Below are 21,448 nucleotides of genomic sequence, written 5' to 3'. Positions count from 1 at the left end.
ACAGAAACATGGCAAACGTTGTTTATAATCAATCCTCAAGGTGTTTTTCAAATATCTATTCGATAATATATCCGTCGGGACAATTCGTTTTTCAGTAGGACCGATTGGAGTAATGGCTACCTCTGTATTTTACGCGAGAGTCACCCTGGGCGCCATCAATAGCCTACGGCTATTCTTCAACATAAATGCGTAAAACTACGTCACAATGCTGTAGACACCTTGGGGAATACGTAGAAAGCGTAAGCTGGTTGATAGCACATTCACAGCTCAATAGGGACTCATTGGAACGCAGCGCTTTCAAAATATGGGGCACTTCCGGATTGGATTTTTCTCAGGCTTTCGCCTGCAACATCAGTTCTGTTATACTCACAGACAATATCTTTACAGTTTTGGAAACGTTAGAGTGTTTTCTATCAAAAGCTGTCAATTATATGCATATTCTTGCATCTTGTCCTGACAAAATATCCCGTTTAAAACGGGAAATTTTTTTTTCAAAAATGAAAATACTGCCCCTAGAGTCGCAACAGGTATATTTCGGTGTATAATCATTGGAAATTTCTGCATAATTTCCAATCTCCCATTTGTAAATATTTATTATTTTAAATATATACAGTGCATTCGGAAAATATTCAGGCCCATTGACTTTCTCCACATTTTGTTACGTTACTGCCTTAATTCTAAAATTTAATAAATTTTTCTCATCAACATTTTTCTCATCAATCTATACACAATATCCCATAATGACAAAGCAAAACGTTTTTTTGATTTTTTTGCAAATTTATTTAACATAAAAAATAGAAATATCACATTTACATAAGTATTCAAACCCTTTATTTAGATTTAACCTTTATTTAATTAGGCAAGTCAGTTAATAACAAATTATTATTTACGATGACAGCCTACCAAAAGGCAAAAATATTCCTGCGTGGATGGAGGCTGGGATTAAAAATAACAAATAAAATATAGGACAAAACACACATCACGACAGGAGAGACACCACAAAAGTCATACAGAGAGACCTGGCATGGCAGCGACACAGCATGGTAGCAAAACAAGACATGGTAATAACATTATTGGGCACGGACACAAAGGACAGGAAGGTAGAGACTCCACGACATCACGCGAAGAAGTCACAACTGTCAGAAAGAGTGTCCATGATTGAGTCTTTAAATGAAAAGATGGAGATAAAAAAAACTGTCCAGTTTGAGTGTTTTTTCCAGCTCCTTCCAGTCGCTAGCTGCAGCGAACTGAAAAGAGGAGCGACCCAGGGATGTGTGTGCTTTGGGAACCTTTAACAGAATGTGATTTGCAGAATGGGTGTTGTATGTGAAGGATGAGGACTGCAGTAGGTATCTCAGATAGAGGGAAGTGAGGCCTAAGAGGTTTTTATAAATCAGCATCAACCAGTGGGTCTTAAGAAGGGTATACAGAGATGACCAGTTTACAGAGGAGTATAGAGTGCAGTGATGTGTCCTATAAGGAGCATTGGCGGGAAATCTGATGACTGAATGGTAAAGGCATTCTAGCCGCTCGAGAACACCCTTACCTGCCAATCTATAAATTACAACTCCATAATCTAGCATTGGTAGACTGGTCATCTATATCTGGCTTACTTTGGCATCTGGGTGAAAGAGGAGCAAATATGATAGAGGAAACAAAGTCTAGATTTAACCTTAGCTTGCAGTTTTGATATGTGCTGAGAAAAGGACAGCATACCATCTAGCCATACTCCTAAGTACTTACATGAGCTTTAAACCTTCAGAAGTAGTAATCTCACCAGTGGGGAGAGAGTTATTCTTCTTACCAAACCACATGACCTTTGTTTTGGAGTTGTTGAGAACAAGGTTAAGGGCAGAGAAATCTTGTTGGACCCTAAGAAAGCTTTGTTGTCGAGCGTTTAACACAAAATCCGGGAAGGGGCCAGTTGAGTATAACTGACTATTATCTGTGTATAAATGGATGAGAGAGCTTCCTACTGCCTAAGCTATGTTGTTGATGTAAAATGAGAAGAGTGTGGGGCCTAGGATCAAGCCTCCCTTGTTGACAAGCAGTGGCTGAGACATCAGATGTTCTGATTTTATTCCCTGCACTCTCTGAGAGAGGTATTTAGCACACCAGGCCAAATTAAAGCTACACTTGTTGTGAATCCAGTCAACATGTCAGATTTCAAAAAGGCTTTTCGGCGAAAGCAAACAATGCTATTATCTGAGGATAGCACCATAGTAAACAAAGAAAGAAGAGCATCTTTCAACCGTGCGACAGGCGCGACACAAAACGCAGAAATAAAAATATAATTCATGCCTTACCTTTGACGAGCTTCTTTTGTTGGCACTCCAATATGTCCCATAAACATCACAAATTGTCCTTTTGTTCGATTAATTCCGTCGATATATATCCAAAATGTCAATTTATTTGGCGCGTTTGATCCAGAAAAAACGGTTCCAACTTGCGCAACGTGACTACAGTATATCTTAAAAGGTACTTGTAAACTTGGCCAAAACATTTCAAACTACTTTTGTAATACACCTTTAGGTATTTTTTAAAGTAAATAATCAATAAAATTGAAGACGGGATGATCTGTGTTCAATACAGGAGGAAAACAAACTGTAGCATGCTTTCTGGTCACGCTCCTCTATCTAACAGTACACTTCAAGTTACCCTCGTTCATGATGCCCGTACTTCTTCATTACACAAAGGAAAAACCTCAACAAATTTCAAAAGGCTGGTGACATCCAGTGGAAGCGGTAGTAACTGCAAGAAGGTCCCTTAGAAATCCAGATTCCCAATGAAACCTCATTGAATAGAGAGTGACATCAAAAAAACAAACAATCTGAATTGTTTGTCCTCGGCGTTTCGCCTGCCTCCTTCAAACAGTTTTAGAAACTTCAAAGTGTTTCCTATCCAAATCTACTAATACTATGCATATCTTATCTTCTGGGGATGAGTAGCAGGCAGTTGAATTTGGGCATGCATTTCATCCGGACTTGAAAATACTGCCCGTCACCAAGAAGTTAAGTAAGCCCCAGTTTGGGTAACCTAGCAAAACAAATTCAGACTTAGTGTAAGTGGCCACGAGAACGCTTAAGGCAGGTAGGGTACAGGCCGGTGATGATGGAGGATTGTAGCACCCAGCAACAGTCAACAAAGAGCTATTTTAAAGTTTAATGCTTAAAACCAGCAAATCAAATTGTTTTGCACAGACTTAGTGGAGACAACAGAGCACTGAAGATGATCCTTGGTAAAGATTGCCACTCTCCCACCTTTGGAAGATATGTCTTGCCGAAAAAGGTTATAACCAGAAAGTTTAACTTCCGTATTCAAAACACTCTTCCTTAACCACGTCTCAGCAATGACCAACACATCTAGATTGGAGCTATGAACCCACACTTTCAAGGTAATAAGCTTCTCGTGCTAACGTGCAGAAACCCCAGGCTTTCACGAAAGCAGAAATCACTGAAGCAGACATCAGAGCACAAGTCAGAATTGGAGCTAGCAATAGTAGATGGGCCGGGTGTACATGCACATTTTCAGATATCATCAGAAGTAATACAATTGGGGCACGGCAGAGGACAAGGAAAGCTCTGCAGTGTTGATTTATGAAATTTGAATGTGCATTATATGGCAACAAGATCATATTGTACAGCAATTTCATCAGGTAACATAAATACAAAGTCCGGGAGAGGTGGTTAAAATAGGACGGGAGGCCAAAGTCTGTGTAACCGATAGAGAGTCAGAGTCCCAAGTGTGGGAACAAACAGTCTGTCCCACAGTTGAGTAAACAAGCAAGTTCACAGTCAAAAAAGCACTCAGGAATCATAAGGCAAATATTATAAAGCACAAGAAAAAAGATAACGACTTGGGGCTAGCCATTGTAAATTCAGAGTCACTCGCCCCAACAGTGCGTGTGCTGGAGGCGAGCGAAAGCTTGGGTGAGAGGGGGGAGCATGGCGGGGGTACCTGTACTAGACAGAGTTGTCCTGTGGCTGTTATGTTTTGGAGAGGAGGACATCTTCTGATGTGATCAAAGCGACAATATTGTATCTTATTGAAGTAATTTACAGTTGAAGTGTCCTGGCTGCATATCAGTTCAAAATAGAGATAAATCCAGGGGGTACTCTATTGTAATGTCCTCTGCACCGATGAAGGGGGCTTCAAAGGCCTCTGTATTTTGGTGGGGCAGGCTGTGAAACTCTCCTGCCATTCCTGGGCTCAAGGGCTTTGACACCTTTCACTTCACAACTCAGTGCTCATTGATCTGATATGTTCTGTCCTAGCAAGCATGGTAGCCTTAACTTAGCATTCAAGCCTTATAAAGTAAAATGTGTAATTCTATTGTATTTTTTCTTCTTGGCTTTAAAAGTAGCTTCAGACTAAACATTACTCATTCAGTTCCAGGCTGGAATGTTGTTTTCAAGTTTCTTGTGCTTTTTTTGGTTGTTGGTTTGCTAGAGCATTTGCTGTATAGACCTTGGAAATAAGAACCTTTGGTAGTAGGAATCCTTCCAGGTAATTTTGTCTAAAATCACGTTGTAGGTTTGAAGTTTTCATTTGGAGTGAATGTTATGTTGTGGAGGGTAGAATTCTGTATATGTCCTTGTGGAAAATCAAGTTTATTTAACTCTAAATCTATCTTTTTGTAAAAACATGCTGAAAAATGTGGGAGTCCATCTGTTTATGATATCTCTCTTTCTCTCAAGACCCCTCTCAAAACCCCTTTACTCAGTACTTTGTTGAAGCACCTTTAACAGCAATTACAGCCTCAAGTCTTCTTGGGTATGCACTAAATCATATCAAATGTATTTATAAATCCCTTCTTACATCAGCTGATATCTCAAAGTGCTGCACAGAAACCCAGCCTACAACCCCAAACAGCAAGCAATGCAGGTGTAGAAGCACGGGGCTAGGAAAAACTCCCTAGAAAGGCTAGAACCTAGGAAGAAACCTAGAGAGGAACCAGGCTATGAGGGATGGCCAGTCTTCTTCTGGCTGTGCTGGGTGGAGATTATAACAGAACATGGCCAAGATGTTCAAATGTTCATAGATGACCAGCAGGGTCAAAAAATAATAATCAAGGTGGTTGTCGAGGGTGCAACAGGTCAGCACCTCAGTAAATGTCAGTTGGCATTTCATAGCCGATCATTCAGAGTATCTCTACCGCTCCTGCTGTCTCTAGAGAGTTGAAAACAGCAGGTCTGGGACAGGTAGCATGTCTGGTGAACAGGTCAGGGTCCCATAGCCACAGGAAGAACCGTTGAAACTGGAGCAGCAGCATGGCCAGGTGGACTACGAGCTCGGCACACCTATACCTGGGCAGTTTCTCCCATTCTTCTCTGCAGATCCTCTCAAGCTCTGTCAGGTTGGATGGGGAGTGTTGCGCTACAGCTATTTTCAGGTCTTTCCAGAGATGTTCGATTGGGTTCAAGTCCGGGCTCTGGCTGGGCCACTCAAGGACATTCAGAGACTTGTCCTAAAGCCACACCTGCGTTGTCTTGGCTGTGTGCTTAGCGTCGTTGTCCTGTTGGAAGATGAACTTTCACCCCAGTCTGAAGTCCGGAGCACTCTGAAGCAGGTTTTCATAAAGAATATCTTTGTACGCTGCTCTGTTCATCTTTGACGTGATCCTGACTAGTCTCCCAGACCCTGCCGCTGAAAAACATCCCCACAGCATGATGCTGCCACCACCATAATTCACCGTAGGGATGGTGTCAACTCCAGATGTGACAATTGGCATTCAGGCCAAAGAGTACAATTTTGGTTTCATCAGACCAGAGAATCATGTATTTAGGTGCCTTTTGGCAAACTTCATGTGCCTTTTACTGAGGAGTGGCTTCCATCTGGCCACTCTACCATAAAGGCCTAATCGGTGGAATGCTGCAGAAATGGATGTCCATCTGGAAGGTTTTTGCACCTCCACAGAGGAACTCTAGAGCTCTGTCAAAGTGACCATCGGATTCTTGGTCACCTCCCTGACCAAGGCCCTTCTCCCCCGATTGCTCGGTTTGCCCGGGCGGACAGCTCTAGGAACAGTGTTGGTGGTTACAAAGTTCTTCCATGTATGATGGAGGCCACAGTGCTCTTGGGGGCCGTCAATGCTGCAGAAATGTTTTGGTATCCTGTCTTGGAGCTCACAGAAAATGTATTCGACCTCAGAGCTTTGTTTTTGCTCTGACATGCACTGTCAACTGTGGGACCTTATATAGACAGGTATGTGCCTTTCCAAATCATGTCCAATCAATTTAATTTACCACAGGTGGACTCCAATCAAGTTGTAGAAACATCTCAAGGATGATCAACAGAAAAAGGATGCACCTGAGCTCATTTTCAAGTTCTAATACTTATGTAAATAAGGTATATATACTGTGTATATGTACAGTATATATATACTGTATATATATATATTTGTTTACATCCCTGTTAGTGATAATTTCTCCTTTGCCAAGATAATCCATCCACCTAACAGGTGTGGCATATCAAGAAGCTGATTAAACAGCATGATCATTACACAGGTGTACCTTGTGCTGAGGACAATAACAGGCCACTCTAAAATGTGCAGTTTTGTCACACAATGTGATACGACAGATGTCTCATGTTTTGAGGGAGTGTGCAATTGGCATTCTGACTACAGGAATGTCCACCAGAGCTGTTGCCAGAGAATTTAATGTTCATTTCTATACCATAAGCCGCCTGCAACTTCGTTTTAGAGAATTTGTCAGTATGTCCAACCGGTCTCCCAACCGGAGACCACCGCTGATCAAGTGTATGTCATTGTGTGGGCGAGCGTTTTGCTGATGTCAACGTGGTGAACACAGTGCCCCATTGTGGCGGTGGGGTGATGATATGCATAAGCTATGGACAACGAACACAACACGTATTCATTGATCTGGCCAAGGCTTTCGACTCTGTCAATCACCACATCCTCAACGGCAGACTCAACAGCCTTGGTTTCTCAAATGATTGCCTCGCCTGGTTCACCAACTACTTCTCTGATAGAGTTCAGTGTGTCAAATCGGAGGGTCTGTTGTCCGGACCTCTGGCAGTCTCTATGGGGGTGCCACAAGGTTCAATTCTTGGCCCGACTCTCTTCTCTGTATACATCAATGAGGTCGCTCTTGCTGCTGGTGAGTCTCTGATCCACCTCTACGCAGACGACACCATTCTGTATACTTCCGGCCCTTCTTTGGACACTGTGTTAACAACACTGTGTTAACAACCCTCCAGGCAAGCTTCAATGCCATACAACTCTCCTTCCGTGGCCTCCAATTGCTCTTAAATACAAGTAAAACTAAATGCATGCTCTTCAACTGATCGCTACCTGCACCTACCCGCCTGTCCAACATCACTACTCTGGACGGCTCTGACTTAGAATACGTGGACAACTACAAATACTTAGGTGTCTGGTTAGACTGTAAACTCTCCTTCCAGACCCATATCAAACATCTCCAATCCAAAGTTAAATCTAGAATTGGCTTCCTATTTCGCAACAAAGCATCCTTCACTCATGCTGCCAAACATACCCTTGTAAAACTGACCATCCTACCAATCCTCGACTTTGGCGATGTCATTTACAAAATAGCCTCCAATACCCTACTCAACAAATTGGATGCAGTCTATCACAGTGCAATCCGTTTTGTCACCAAAGCCCCATATACTACCCACCATTGCGACCTGTACGCTCTCGTTGGCTGGCCCTCGCTTCATACTCATCGCCAAACCCACTGGCTCCATGTCATCTACAAGACCCTGCTAGGTAAAGTCCCCCCTTATCTCAGCTCGCTGGTCACCATAGCATCTCCCACCTGTAGCACACGCTCCAGCAGGTATATCTCTCTAGTCACCCCCAAAACCAATTCTTTCTTTGGCCGCCTCTCTTTCCAGTTCTCTGCTGCCAATGACTGGAACGAGCTACAAAAATCTCTGAAACTGGAAACACTTATCTCCCTCACTAGCTTTAAGCACCAACTGTCAGAGCAGCTCACAGATTACTGCACATGTACATAGCCCACCTATAATTTAGCCCAAACAACTACCTCTTTCCCAACTGTATTTAATTTATTTATTTATTTTGCTCCTTTGCACCCCATTATTTGTATTTCTACTTTGCACATTCTTCCATTGCAAAACTACTATTCCAGTGTTTTACTTGCTATATTGTATTTACCTAGCCACCATGGCCTTTTTTGCCTTTACCTCCCTTCTCACCTCATTTGCTCACATTGTATATAGACTTGTTTATACTGTATTATTGACTGTATGTTTGTTTTACTCCATGTGTAACTCTGTGTCGTTGTATCTGTCGAACTGCTTTGCTTTATCTTGGCCAGGTCGCAATTGTAAATGAGAACTTGTTCTCAACTTGCCTACCTGGTTAAATAAAGGTAAAATAAATAAATAAATAAAAAGTATATTTTGTCAATTATATTTACTTTTGATACTTAAGTATATTTAAAACCAAATACTTTTAGACTTCTCAAGTAGAATTTTACTGGGTGACTTAAACTTACTTGAGTAATTTTCTTTTAAGGTATCTTTACTTTTACTCAAGTAGGACAATTGGGTACTTTTTCCACCACTGCATTTTATCAATGGCAATTTGAATGCACAGAGATACCATGACGAGATCCTGAGGCCCATTGTTTATCCGTCGCCGTCAACTCATGTTTCAGCATGATAATGTATGGCCATGTCGTGAGGATCTGTAAACAATTCCTGGAAGCTGAAAATTCCCCAGTTTTTCCTGGCCTGCATACTCACCATGTCCCCGTTCAAGCATGTTTGGGATGCTCTGGATCGACATGTACGACAGCGTGTTCCAGTTTCCACCAATATCCAGCAACTTTGCACATCCATTGAAGAGGAGTGTGACAACATTCCACAGGCCACAATCAACAGCCTGATCAACTCTATGCAAAGGAGATGTGCAGCGCTGCATGAGGCAATTGGTGGTCTCATCCAAGCCCCTACTTTTTTTTAAGGTATCTGTACAACAGATGCATATCCGTATTTTATTTTAGTATTTTTGGGGGTAATATTTTTTTTGGGGGGGTGGATCAGCTTTAATATTGCAGATAAATTGTTGCTTCCATCAATGTAATTGTCTACATCGTTTCCAATTCCCCATATATTTTGGGGGTAAATATATCAATCTATATATACACACACACACACACACGTATAAATATGTATAAATGTACATACATATATACACATACACTTTTTTTGAATATGCCTTCCTTTATTATTCCCTGCAAACCCTTTCACCCCTCCCCCAATTGTAGTAAACTAATGAACAAAAACACTTAGACTTCTACTTCCAGCTTATACATATTATACACATTTTACATACACAATTTATTTTACAATAGCTATATTAGGTTTGTTTTTAGTCATGGCCTTCTTCTATTTCTGATGTCCATCCAGATTGATTTCTATTTGCCATATATTTGTGCTATTTCACAAAAGTTCTGAACCTATATAAATTTTTCAAACCCTGTATGTTTTACATTTGTTATCTTGTTGTTATTAGTCCCACCCCTCAGCTCCATTCAACCCGTCCCATCTATTTCTTAACATCATCCATATTGAATTTCTATTTGCCATATATTTTTCAACTTCTGCTTCACAAAAGTACTGAGCCTTTCTATTCTCATGGTTTCTCCAGATTGTAAATTATAGACATTTTTTTGGTGAAATAATTATTATATTATTGATCGATTGACTATGACTTTTCAAATCATCCACTATTGCTATCTGCAGCGTTAGTTCTAGGTAAATGTTGCAATTCTTCAGCCATTCCTGGACCTGTGACCAAAAACGAGCTACATATGGACAGTACCAAAACAAATGATCTAATGACTCTGCCTCCTTGCAGCAACATCTGCAGAGCTGGGAAGATTGTATCCCCCATATATATAACATTCCATTGGTTACAAGAATTTTGCATAATAATTTAAATTGAAAAATTCTTAAGTTTTGCATCCGGCGTCATTTTGCGTGTCAATTCATAAACCATGTACCATGGAATCGATACATCGGAAATCTCTTCCCAACTATTTTGCAATTTATATGGCACAGCTGTCAATGTTTTGGTCCTTAAATGAAACTGGTATATATTTTTATTTGTCACAATTTTCCAAGGACCAACAGACAAGTTCCTTCTGGTTTCCCCTTTCCAGTTGCCTCTTCCATTTTTGTGGTAATGCTGCAATTAGTTGGTTGTAATTTTGGGTAGAGCAGACATTTCCATATGCTGTGATAGCTTCACGTGTGACATAACTACACCAGTCCTATGTATGATATAATTTACAAAGGTTTACCTTTTCTTTTAAATGTTATCGAAAAATATATTTTTTTTTTATCAATTTGAGTTTAACCACAATATTTGTTGTATGATTTTTTCTGCCTTTAAGGTGGATTAAACTGAAATTGCAACCAACTTTCTATAGCTTGTTTAAAAAATATATATATTTTGAACAATATGATAACACTATTTTGAACAATATGATTTTGTTTTGAAATAACCGAAAGTGAACGGTTGTAATTGGAATAAAGGGAAAAATGCCATTCTTAATTTGATCATGGGGTGAGACATACTTATTAATTTACTAGAGAACGATTTCAGATTTAAGTATAACTTTTGTATGACTGATGCCTTTAGTGAGAGGTCTAATGCTTTAATATTTAATCATATTCATTCATTCATTCCAAATTCATATTCATTATATAAATAGGCCCTTTAAATTTGTCTGGCTTGCCATTCCAAATAAAATGTAATATCTTTTTGCTCTTGTAATTTAGAAGCAGGTCGTTAGGTGTAAGCAAAACCATAAGCAAATAGGTATACTGTGATGTGACTAAAGAGTTAATCAGGGTGATTTTTCCACAAATAGACAGGTATTTTCCTTTCCATGGTAGCAAGATCTTATCTTTTTTTGCTATCTTTTTTTATCTTTTTTTTCTATTAAGATGTCTTTCATTCAGGATATATATACCGAGTATGTCCTCATCCCCGTCAGACCATAATATTGGTAAAATTTGAATTTTTGTGATCCAATACACTTATCATAATTTGTTTTTAATCTAGAGACCTAGAGATCCTCTATGAGGCCGTGGAGGGATTCTTATTGTGGATTTAAGAGACAAGATGAATCATCAGCGTACAATGACACCTAATCCCTTAATATTAATATTGGATCTAATTTTAACAGCTAACATTTAGATAGCAATAATAAATAGATATGTCGATAGTGGACAACCTTGTTTAACTTCTCTTGACAGTTTAAAACTTTCTGAGATGTAGCCATTATTTACTATTTAGTACCTACCTTAACCCATTTTTATAAGAGATTCTCTAAAATTGAAATATTCCAGTCATTTATATATAAACTCCAGTCATACTTTTATTTAACTAGGCAAGTCAGTTAAGAACAAATACTTATCTTCAATGATAGCCTAGGAACTGTGGTTAACTGCCTGTTCAGGGGCAGAATGACAGAATTATAATTTGTCAGCTTGGGGATTTGAACTTGCAACCTTTCAGTTAGTAGTCCAACAATCTAACCACAAAGTCAGCTATGAAAGCTAGGCCTGGTTTCCTTGATATTTCATAGTGTTATATATATTATCTCCAATGTATCGTCTAGGTAAAAACATGTTTGATTAGGATGGATAATATCTGACAAAACTTTTTAATTCTATGCGCTAAGCATTTAGCTAGAATTTTTGCATCACAACACTGAGAGGCCGCCCGTTTTTTAAATGAACTGGATCTTTATATATACCACTTGGATCCTGTTTCAGTAATAATGAAATCCGACCTTCTTGTTCAGTGTTCGATAATCTACCATTTATATAGGAGTGGTTAAACAATGCTAATAATGGTCCTCTGAGTATAGAAAAAAAAGTTTGGTATACTTCCACTGGTATGCCATCCAGCCCTGGAGTTTTCCCATACTTAACCTCTCTAAGGTATGTGGGACTAGCGTCCCACCTGGCCAACATCCAGTGAGTTTGCAGAGCGCCAAATTAAAATAGAGAAATAATCATAACAAAAATAAAAAACTTATTTTACATAGGTTTAAAGATTAACTTCTTGTGAATCCAACCACAGTGTCAGAATTAAAAAATGCTTTACGGCGAAAACATACCTTACAATTATTTGAGAACAGAGCCCAGCAGACAAATCATTACAAACACTAACCAGCCAAGCAGAATAGTTACACAAGTTAGAAATAGAGATAAAATGAATCCCTTACCTTTGATGATCTTCATATGGTTGCACTCAGAAGACATTAAGTTACTCAATAAATCTTCCTTTTGTTCGATAAAGTCTCTTTATATCCAAAAACCTCAGTTTTGTTCGCGCCTTTTCTTCAGTAATCCACAGGCTCAAACGCAGTCAAAACAGGCAGACAAAAATATCAAAATTGTATCCGTAAAGTTTATAGAAACATGTCAAACGATGTTTATATTCAATCCTCAGGTTGTTTTTAGCCTAAATAATCGATAATATTTCAACCGGACAATAACGTTGTCAACGTAAAAGGTAAACAAGAAAGGCACCCTCTCGGTCGCGAGCATGAAAAACCTCTGACACGGCAGTGTCCACTCATTCAGACTGCTCTTACTCCCTCATTTTTCAGAATACAACCCTGAAACAATTTCTAAAGACTTTAGTGGAAGTCATAGGAGCTGCAATTTGAGTCTTAAGTCAATGGATACTGTAATGGCATTGAATAGAAAACTACAAAACCCCCAAAAAACTACTTCCTGAATGGATTTTTCTCAGGTTTTTGCCTGTCAAATCAGTTCTGTTATACTCACAGACACTATTCTAACAGTTTTGGAAACATTAGTGTTTTCTATCCAAATCTACAAGTTATATGCATATCATATCATCTGGGCCCAAGTAGCAGGCAGTTTAATTTGGGCATACTTTAATTGCATCAAGAAGTTCCTCCTGTGTAATTTGGTCTTTCTGTACAGATGTTAATTTTACATTGTTAATAGGAAAAATCCATATAATTGGATTCAGTTAGTGGAGATGGAGGAGACAAACTAAAACCTATGCTTAAAGTACTTTACTTCCTCTTTCAAAATGTAGTTCAGTGAATCATGTATGACTCCATCATTTGTAACAAGTTTCAGTGGCTAGCTTATAGAGACATAACCCAAGACACTTGCAGATGTAATTGCTGCAAAAGGCGGCGCTTGAAAGTATTGACCTTTGAGGGCGTGAATAGTTATGCACGCTCAAGTTTTCCGTTTTTTTTTCTTATTTCTTGTTTGTTTCACTATAGGAGAGTTCCTCTGTCCAGTGTCTGTGTTCTTTTGCCCATCTTAATCTTTTATTTTTATTGGCCAGTCTGAGATATGGCTTTTTCTTTGCAACTCTGCCTATAAGGCCAGCATCCCGGAGTCGCTTCTTCACTGTTGACATTGAGACTGGTTTATTGCGGGTACTATTTAATGAAGCTGCCAGTTGAGGACTTGTGAGGCATCTATTTCTCAATCTAGACACTCTAATGTACTTGTCCTCTTCCTCAGTTGTGCACCGGGGCCTCCCACTCCCCTTTCTATTCTGGTTAGGGCCAGTTTGCGCTGTTCTGTGAAGGGACTAGTACACAGCGTTGGACGAGATCTTCAGTTTCTTGGCAATTTTTCACATGGAATAACCTTCATTTCTCAGAACAAGAATAGACTGACGAGTTTCAGAAGAAAGTCTTTATTTCTGACCATTTAGAGCCTGTAATCGAACCCACAAATACTCATGATCCAGATATTCAACTAGTCTCAAGAAGGGTGGTTTTACTGCTTCTTTAATCAGAACAATAGTTTTCAGCTGTGCTAACATAATTGCAAAGGGTTTTCTAATGATCAATTAGCCTTTTTAAATGATAAAGTTGGATTAGCTAACACAACGTGCCATTGGAACACAGGAGTGATGGTTGCTGATAATGGGCCTCTGTACGTCTATGTAGATATTTCATAAAAAAGTCTGCCATTTCCAGCTACAATAGTCGTTTACAACATTAGCATTGTCTACACTGTATTTCTGATTAATTTGATGTTATTTTAAAGGACAAAAAAAAGGGCATTTCTAAGTAACCCCAATGTTTTGAACGTTAGTGTGTGTTTACGGGCTATTAACATATTTAAAATCATCCCTCTACCTTGATGATCTGTTTGGACAAAATGCACATTTGAATCAAAATTACTGTTACTTAATATCATCACCCCTTTTGCCCATGGGAGAAATATATTTCGCCCCTCAGTCCTTTTTCCACAAAACTTCATCTAAAATTGTTTAATGAGTTTCCTGTAAACAGTAGATATTATATTCCTTCTGTTTTAGCCAGGTAAATACTGATCATCTTTTGTAATTATCTGCCAAGCCATTACACTCATAACTGGCTATACTTATTTCACCAATTACCTTAATGAGACACAAGTTTCTATTTCTATTTATCATAATACTGTATATGTTTGTAAACGTATCATTAAAAAGTAACATGACGATTGAGTGTCTGCATAGCTGTACCATGATATTTGCATTGCTACTAAGTAAACCACCAATTGGTCCCCACTATTCCACCTTCTAAAAACCCTCCACATTTTCCCAGTCATGTGAAAACCATAGATTAGGGCATAATTCATTTATTTCAATTCACTGATTTCTTTAAATGAACTTTAACTCAGTCAAATCTTAGAAATGGTGGCATATTGAATTTATATGTTTGTTTATACTGTATATTGTTGCTTATCCAATTTGAGGGGAATCACTCATTTGTTAGATGCAAGGGGGATCTAAATGTCTAAATGGTTTCTGTAGCCTGAGTCTCTTTGTCTTCCCTGCATTTCACTGACTCATTGCCGCATCTGTGTTTTAGATGGAAATATGGCAAAAGAATTTCATTAGTTGCACCCTCATATTTCTCTCCCTCCCTCCCTTCGGTCCTCTCCTCTCCATCCCTCCTCACCATCTCTCCCCACACTGCAGCGCCTCTTTCTACCTTGCTCTGTTCCAGCCCCCCCTCCCTCTCCATCTCCCGCTCCATCTCTTTTGCTCTCCCTCTATCTTCCTCTCTCGCCCTCTATCTTCCAGCCTCTCTGAATGTGACTGTAGGTACACCCTGTGTATGTGAGTGTGTGTGTTCGTGTGGGTTGTTGTGTGAATTGCATGTGCCTGTATACAATGGAGGCACCTTTATAAAGTGCTCCAGATTCGGATATCTGAAACCTCCCAGCTTCCTCTGCTTCTCTCAGCCATCTCCTGCATATTTCCCACGTTTTTAAGAATCAGATTTTTTCCCGTCGGCATTTCCTTCGATGGCATCCTCAATCCTTTCCCCGGCATCTTGGATTTAATAAGTGGCCCTGTGGAATGAACCAGGCAATTTTGGAATTCTCTTCACAGTTCTGGTAAGAGCTTACTTTTCATAACATATTGACAGATGCAAGCAGAGCATATCATGGGATGCAGGGCTGATAAATGTACCGGAACAATATCTCTATTTAGGACAGGGAGAGAGAGGAAGATGGAGAAGGAGAAAACGAGGTAGGGCTAAAGAGGGGGAGAGTACTAGGGAAAATCTGTGTTGCTACAGTGGTGTGATTCATTCTGTTAGGGCTGGGTAAAAAAATGCTACCCGAGAGTTGCTATCTGATATCGATCTTGTGTTATTTTCAGCCCCAGTCCCTCCGAGACAACTTTACATGCTCTGCCTGTCAAGGACAGCATTAGTTGTGTGATAAGTAGCAGGTAGCTGTTTTGCAATGTTGTTACATGAAATCTCATTAAGGTAACATCAGTGGTTGCTGTAAAAATATTACGTTTATAGTGTGTTTATGCGTATGTGTGCATATGTGTTTGCACAAGCATATTTCGACGCGTGCATGTGTTTGCGTGTTTGGTTTCTCTCTCAAGGTGTGGTAGTGATATTTATTGCCTCGACATTTGGCTTATAACAAAGTTATCCTCCTTCCTATGGACTCTCCTGCTGAGGTGGCAGATATACCAGCTGTCGTCTATCTTTGATTTGTCTGCTCTCCAGACGGTGATGCTTGACAGGTGCTTTGACCTCACAAAAGATTAGCATGGCCAGCATCTTGGACCACCATAGGCTATAGGCTATTGTCTGTCTGTGTTAGCATACCACAACAGATACTGTAGTAATTATGCATTTATTAATGGTATTATGTTGTTTATTGAAAATCTGATTCAAAATATAGACCTATTAAGCCACTGATTCTGCAGATGACTCACAATGAACTGTAGTTTGTAGGTTAATTGTATTAGGAAATTGAATATTTCTTGCCAGGGAATACATTCTGTTCAGCTGGAGAATGAGATATATGAGGAATGAGGTATAGAACGGCAAATTTTACTGCTGCTGTTGTTGAAAATAGAGTGAAAACATGCTGCTTGAAAGGCTTTTAGGCAGACCTACATCTTTGGAGACATATATTTTGTTGGGGGTCGCCTTACAGTACACATATATCCCTGCCGTCAAAAGAAAACATGTTAGAGATTGATAGAGGAGGCCTTGCATATAGTGAACATCTGACTGGTTTTCCTGTAAAGAACATCAATATTTATCACATTTCCCATTTCAGGGGAGAAACCACAATAACACACTGTAGGCTGGAAAAACAATAAAATATCAATCATATTACCTTGCCCTGGGCAGAGTTAGTTTCCATCCCTATTTAATTTCTTTTTTTTTTATCTGCACTCAGGCGGGGTTGGTTGGGTTGCATATTGAAAGTTCAAATGGCCACATGCTATGTATTTTCTCTTCAGACATACAACGACTGACTCTATTCTTTGTAAAAAGCATAATGTCATTCACATCCTTAAAACATCCTTCTCTACCCCCTACTTTTTTCAATTTCCCTCTGAAGACATACCCAAATCTAACTGACTGTAGCTCAGGCACAGAACCAAGGATATGCATATTCTTGGTACCATTTGAAAGAAAACACTCTGAAGTTTGTGTAAATGTGAATTGAATGTAGGAGAATATAACACAATAGATCTGGTTTAGATAATACAAAACCATACGTTTATTATTTTTATATCATCATCTTTAAAATGAACAAGATAAAACAAACATTCAGATAGGATGATGGGGACAATTTCAGTGAAAAACATAAGGCAACAGTACTTGTGCAACGTTTCAGAATGATAACTTCCAAAATGAGTGTGCTACATGACATTTATCATGAAGTCACCCAGGTGTCCCACACAAGTAGCCCAAATGTACCAAGTGGCCAAATTGGTGACGGTATACATTTTGAAACAAATAACTATATACAAAATTGTATTCTAACCCCCCCCCCCAAATCCCAAATGGAGAAAAAAATAATAATAAAAAAAAATATTTACAAAATAACATGGGTAACTATTTACACACTTTCAATATTTGAAAGACCCTCAGTCCTCTATCAAATCAAATTTATTTATATAGCCCTTCGTACATCAGCTAATATCTCAAAGTGCTGTACAGAAACCCAGCCTAAAACCCCAAACAGCAAGCAATGCAGGTGTAGAAGCACGGTGGCTAGGAAAAACTCCCTAGGAAGGCCAAAACCTAGGAAGAAACCTAGAGAGGAACCCGGCTATGAGGGATGGCCAGCCCTCTTCTGGCTGTGCCGGGTGGAAATTATAACAGAACATGGCCGAGATTTTCAAACGTTCATAGATGACCAGCAGGGTCAAATAATAACAATCACAGTAGTTGTAGAGGATGCAACAGGACAGCACCTCAAGAGTAAATATGAACAGTTTAGGGTTCCATAGCCGCAGGTGGAACAGTTGAAACTTGAATGGCAAGAAAGGCCAGGTGGCCTGGGGACAGCAAGGTGTCGTTATGCCAGGTAGTCCTGACACATGGTCCTAGGGCTCAGGTCCTCCGAAAGAGAGAAAGAGAGAATTAGAGAGAGCGTACTTAAAATTCACACAGGACACCGGATAAGACAGAAGAAGTACTCCAGATATAACAAACTGACCCTAGCCCCCCGACACATAAACTACTGCAGCATAAATACTGGAGGCTGAGGCAGGGGGGGTCAGGAGACACTGTGGCCCCATCCGATGAGACCCCCGGACAGGGCCAAACAGGAAGGATATAACCCTTTGCCAAAGCTTTACACAATATTGTGCTGCTGATGCCAGGTGCCATAGCAGTCTCTTTCTGATGTAAAGTGAGTATCAATAGGTATAATAAACAGATACAGTGGGGAAAAAAGTATTTAGTCAGCCAAAAATTGTGCAAGTTCTCCCACTTAAAAAGATGAGAGAGGCCTGTAATTTTCATCATAGGTACACTTCAACTATGACAGACAAAATGAGAAAAAAAAAATCAGAAAATCACATTGTAGGATTTTTAATGAATTTATTTGCTAATTATGGTGGAAAAAAAGTATTTGGTCACCTACAAACAAGCAAGATTTCTGGCTCTCACAGACCTGTAACTTCGTCTTTAAGAGGCTCCTCTGTCCTCCACTCGTTACCTGTATTAATAGCACATATTTGAACTTGTTATCAGTTTGAAAGACACCTGTCCACAACCTCAAACAGTCACACTCCAAACTCCACTATGGCCAAGACCAAAGAGCTGCCAAAGGACACCAGAAACAAAACTGTAGACCTGCACCAGGCTGGGAAGACTGAATCTGCAATAGGTAAGCAGCTTGGTTTGAAGAAATCAACTGTGGGAGCAATTATTAGGAAATGGAAGACATACAAGACCACTGGTAATCTCCCTCGATGTGGGGCTCCACGCAAGATCTCACCCCGTGTGAATGCTGAGTTGCATCCAAAGAACACCATACCTACTGTGAAGCATGGGGGTGGAAACATCATGCTTTGGGGCTGTTTTTCTGCAAAGGGACCAGGACGACTGATCCGTGTAAAGGAAAGAATGAATTGGGCCATGTATCGTGAGATTTTGAGTGAAACCTCCTTCCATCAGCAAGGGCATTGAAGATGAAACGTGGCTGGGTCTTTCAGCATGACAATGATCCCAAACACACCGCCCGGACAACGAAGGAGTGGCTTCGTAAGAAGCATTTCAAGGTCCTGGAGTGGCCTAGCCAGTCTCCAGATCTCAACCCCATAGAAAATCTTTGGAGGGAGTTGAAAGTCCGTGTGGCCCAGCAACAGCCCCAAAACATCACTGCTCTAGAGGATATCTGCATGGAGGAATTGGCCAAAATACCACCTTGTAAAGACTTACAGAAAACGTTTGACCTCTGTCATTGTCAACAAAGGGTATTTAACAAAGTATTGAGATAAACTTTCGGTATTGACCAAATACTTATTTTCCACCATAATTTGCAAATAAATTCATAAAAAATCATACAATGTGATTTTCTGGATTTTATTTTCTCATAGTTGAAATGTACCTATGATGAAAATTACAGGCTTCATCTTTTTTAAGTGGGAGAACTTGCACAATTGGTGGTTGACTAAATACTTTTTTGCCCCATTGTATGTATATATATATATATATATATATATATATGAGAGAGAGAGAGAGAGAGAGAGAGAGAGAGTACAGGGAACATAAGGTTGAATATATTGTTATCGACCTGCTAGATCTACAGTCTCTTTTATATTATGACATTTCAGCTAGATCTACTGTCTCTATTATATTATGACAGACCAGCTAGAACTACTGTCTTTATTATTTTACAACAGACCAGCTGTATCTACTGTCTCCATTTCACTTTGGTCATTGTTGTGGGCCTGCCCTCCCCTCAACAGCCTCAAATAGGCTATTTCATGTGGGTTGGGGTGGGTCGGCAGACACACGCATCTCACATTTCATTGCATTACATTTTATATATTGCTTCTAAAATAAATAAAAAATCACAAATAATATTTTACATTATTCATTTCAAATAAAGGCATTAGCATGAGAAGAACTTACCAGTCCAAAACATGTCCTCTCTGTTCAAAAAATATTCCTCCACTTGGGAATCGCTAAATGAATCGTCCTACAACAATATCTGTCTCACTTTTCCGATCAATTTCTTCTAAAATTGTTTGTACACCTGTATATCTAGACTTCGATTTAGCTTTCCCTGACTTAGTCGCCATACTGATAGATATATAAACAGCTGAATCTGCATGTTTACCAAACAATGCTGTGCGTAATATGCGTAGCTACTTCCGGTATAAAACTTCAATAGCGAATGACTCTCTTTATGCTAGAATTTACTACATGGGTTGGTCTTCCAACACATAACCATTGCATATTGCCGTTTACCTCAGCTCCTTGGCTATCTACCCAGCTAGATTTTAAGACGATCAGTGGTCATTGGGTTAAAATACAGTCAATCAACGAAACAGCGATCATACAGTGCCTTGCGAAAGTATTCGGCCCCCTTGAACTTTGCGACCTTTTGCCACATTTCAGGCTTCAAACATAAATATATAAAACTGTATTTTTTTGTGAAGAATCAACAACAAGTGGGACACACATGAAGTGGAACGACATTTATTGGATATTTCAAACTTTTTTAACAAATCAAAAACTGAAAAATATACTTTGTAGCGCCACCTTTTGCTGCGATTACAGCTGTAAGTCGCTTGGGGTATGTCTCTATCAGTTTTGCACATCGAGAGACTGAATTTTTTTCCCATTCCTCCTTGCAAAACAGCTCGAGCTCAGTGAGGTTGGATGGAGAGCATTTGTGAACAGCAGTTTTCAGTTCTTTCCACAGATTCTCGATTGGATTCCGGTCTGGACTTTGACTTGGCCATTCTAACACCTGGATATGTTTATTTTTGAACCATTCCATTGTAGATTTTGCTTTATGTTTTGGATCATTGTCTTGTTGGAAGACAAATCTCCGTCCCAGTCTCAGGTCTTTTACAGACTCCATCAGGTTTTCTTCCAGAATGGTCCTGTATTTGGCTCCATCCATCTTCCCATCAATTTTAACCATCTTCCCTGTCCCTGCTGAAGAAAAGCAGGCCCAAACCATGATGCTGCCACCACCATGTTTGACAGTGGGGATGGTGTGTTTAGGGTGATGAGCTGTCTTGCTTTTACGCCAAACATAACGTTTTGCATTGTTGCCAAAAAGTTCAATTTTGGTTTCATCTGACCAGAGCACCTTCTTCCACATGTTTGGTGTGTCTCCCAGGTGGCTTGTGGCAAACTTTAAACGACACTTTTTATGGATATCTTTAAGAAATGGATTTCTTCTTGCCACTCTTCCATAAAGGCCAGATTTGTGCAATATATGACTGATTGTTGTCCTATGGACAGAGTCTCCCACCTCAGCTGTAGATCTCTGCAGTTCATCGAGAGTGATCATGGGCCTCTTGGCTGCATCTCTGATCAGTCTTCTCCTTGTATGAGCTGAAAGTTTAGAGGGACGGCCAGGTCTTGGTAGATTTGCAGTGGTCTGATACTCCTTCCATTTCAATATTATCGCT

At 39.7% G+C, this 21,448-nt stretch overlaps 1 protein-coding gene and 1 long non-coding RNA gene across 3 annotated transcripts in view; one reads left to right on the top strand and one right to left on the bottom strand.

Annotated features, from left to right (window-relative positions):
- LOC149985141 (uncharacterized) overlaps nucleotides 1–21,448 on the bottom strand; it is a 714,490-nt gene that overhangs the window by 167,837 nt on the left and 525,205 nt on the right. The gene's annotated exons all lie outside the window — the stretch shown is intronic.
- Nucleotides 1–21,448, top strand: part of lingo1a (leucine rich repeat and Ig domain containing 1a) — a 392,386-nt gene that overhangs the window by 106,020 nt on the left and 264,918 nt on the right. The window contains exon 1 of one of the 2 annotated variants that reach the window (XM_021564711.3): nucleotides 14,792–15,417. The exons of the other annotated variant lie outside the window; for it this stretch is intronic. The gene's annotated coding sequence lies outside the window, so the exon portion shown is untranslated. Of the gene's footprint in view, nucleotides 1–14,791; nucleotides 15,418–21,448 lie in introns of those variants that run through there. 2 annotated transcript variants of the gene reach the window in all.

The sequence above is a fragment of the Oncorhynchus mykiss genome, chromosome 2 (assembly GCF_057628025.1).
Source record: "Oncorhynchus mykiss isolate SJ-2025 chromosome 2, ASM5762802v1, whole genome shotgun sequence".
Classification (NCBI taxonomy): Eukaryota; Metazoa; Chordata; class Actinopteri; order Salmoniformes; family Salmonidae; genus Oncorhynchus; species Oncorhynchus mykiss.
The sequence above is the reverse complement of the archived record's forward strand: the minus strand, read 5'-3'. Positions and strand labels throughout refer to the sequence as shown.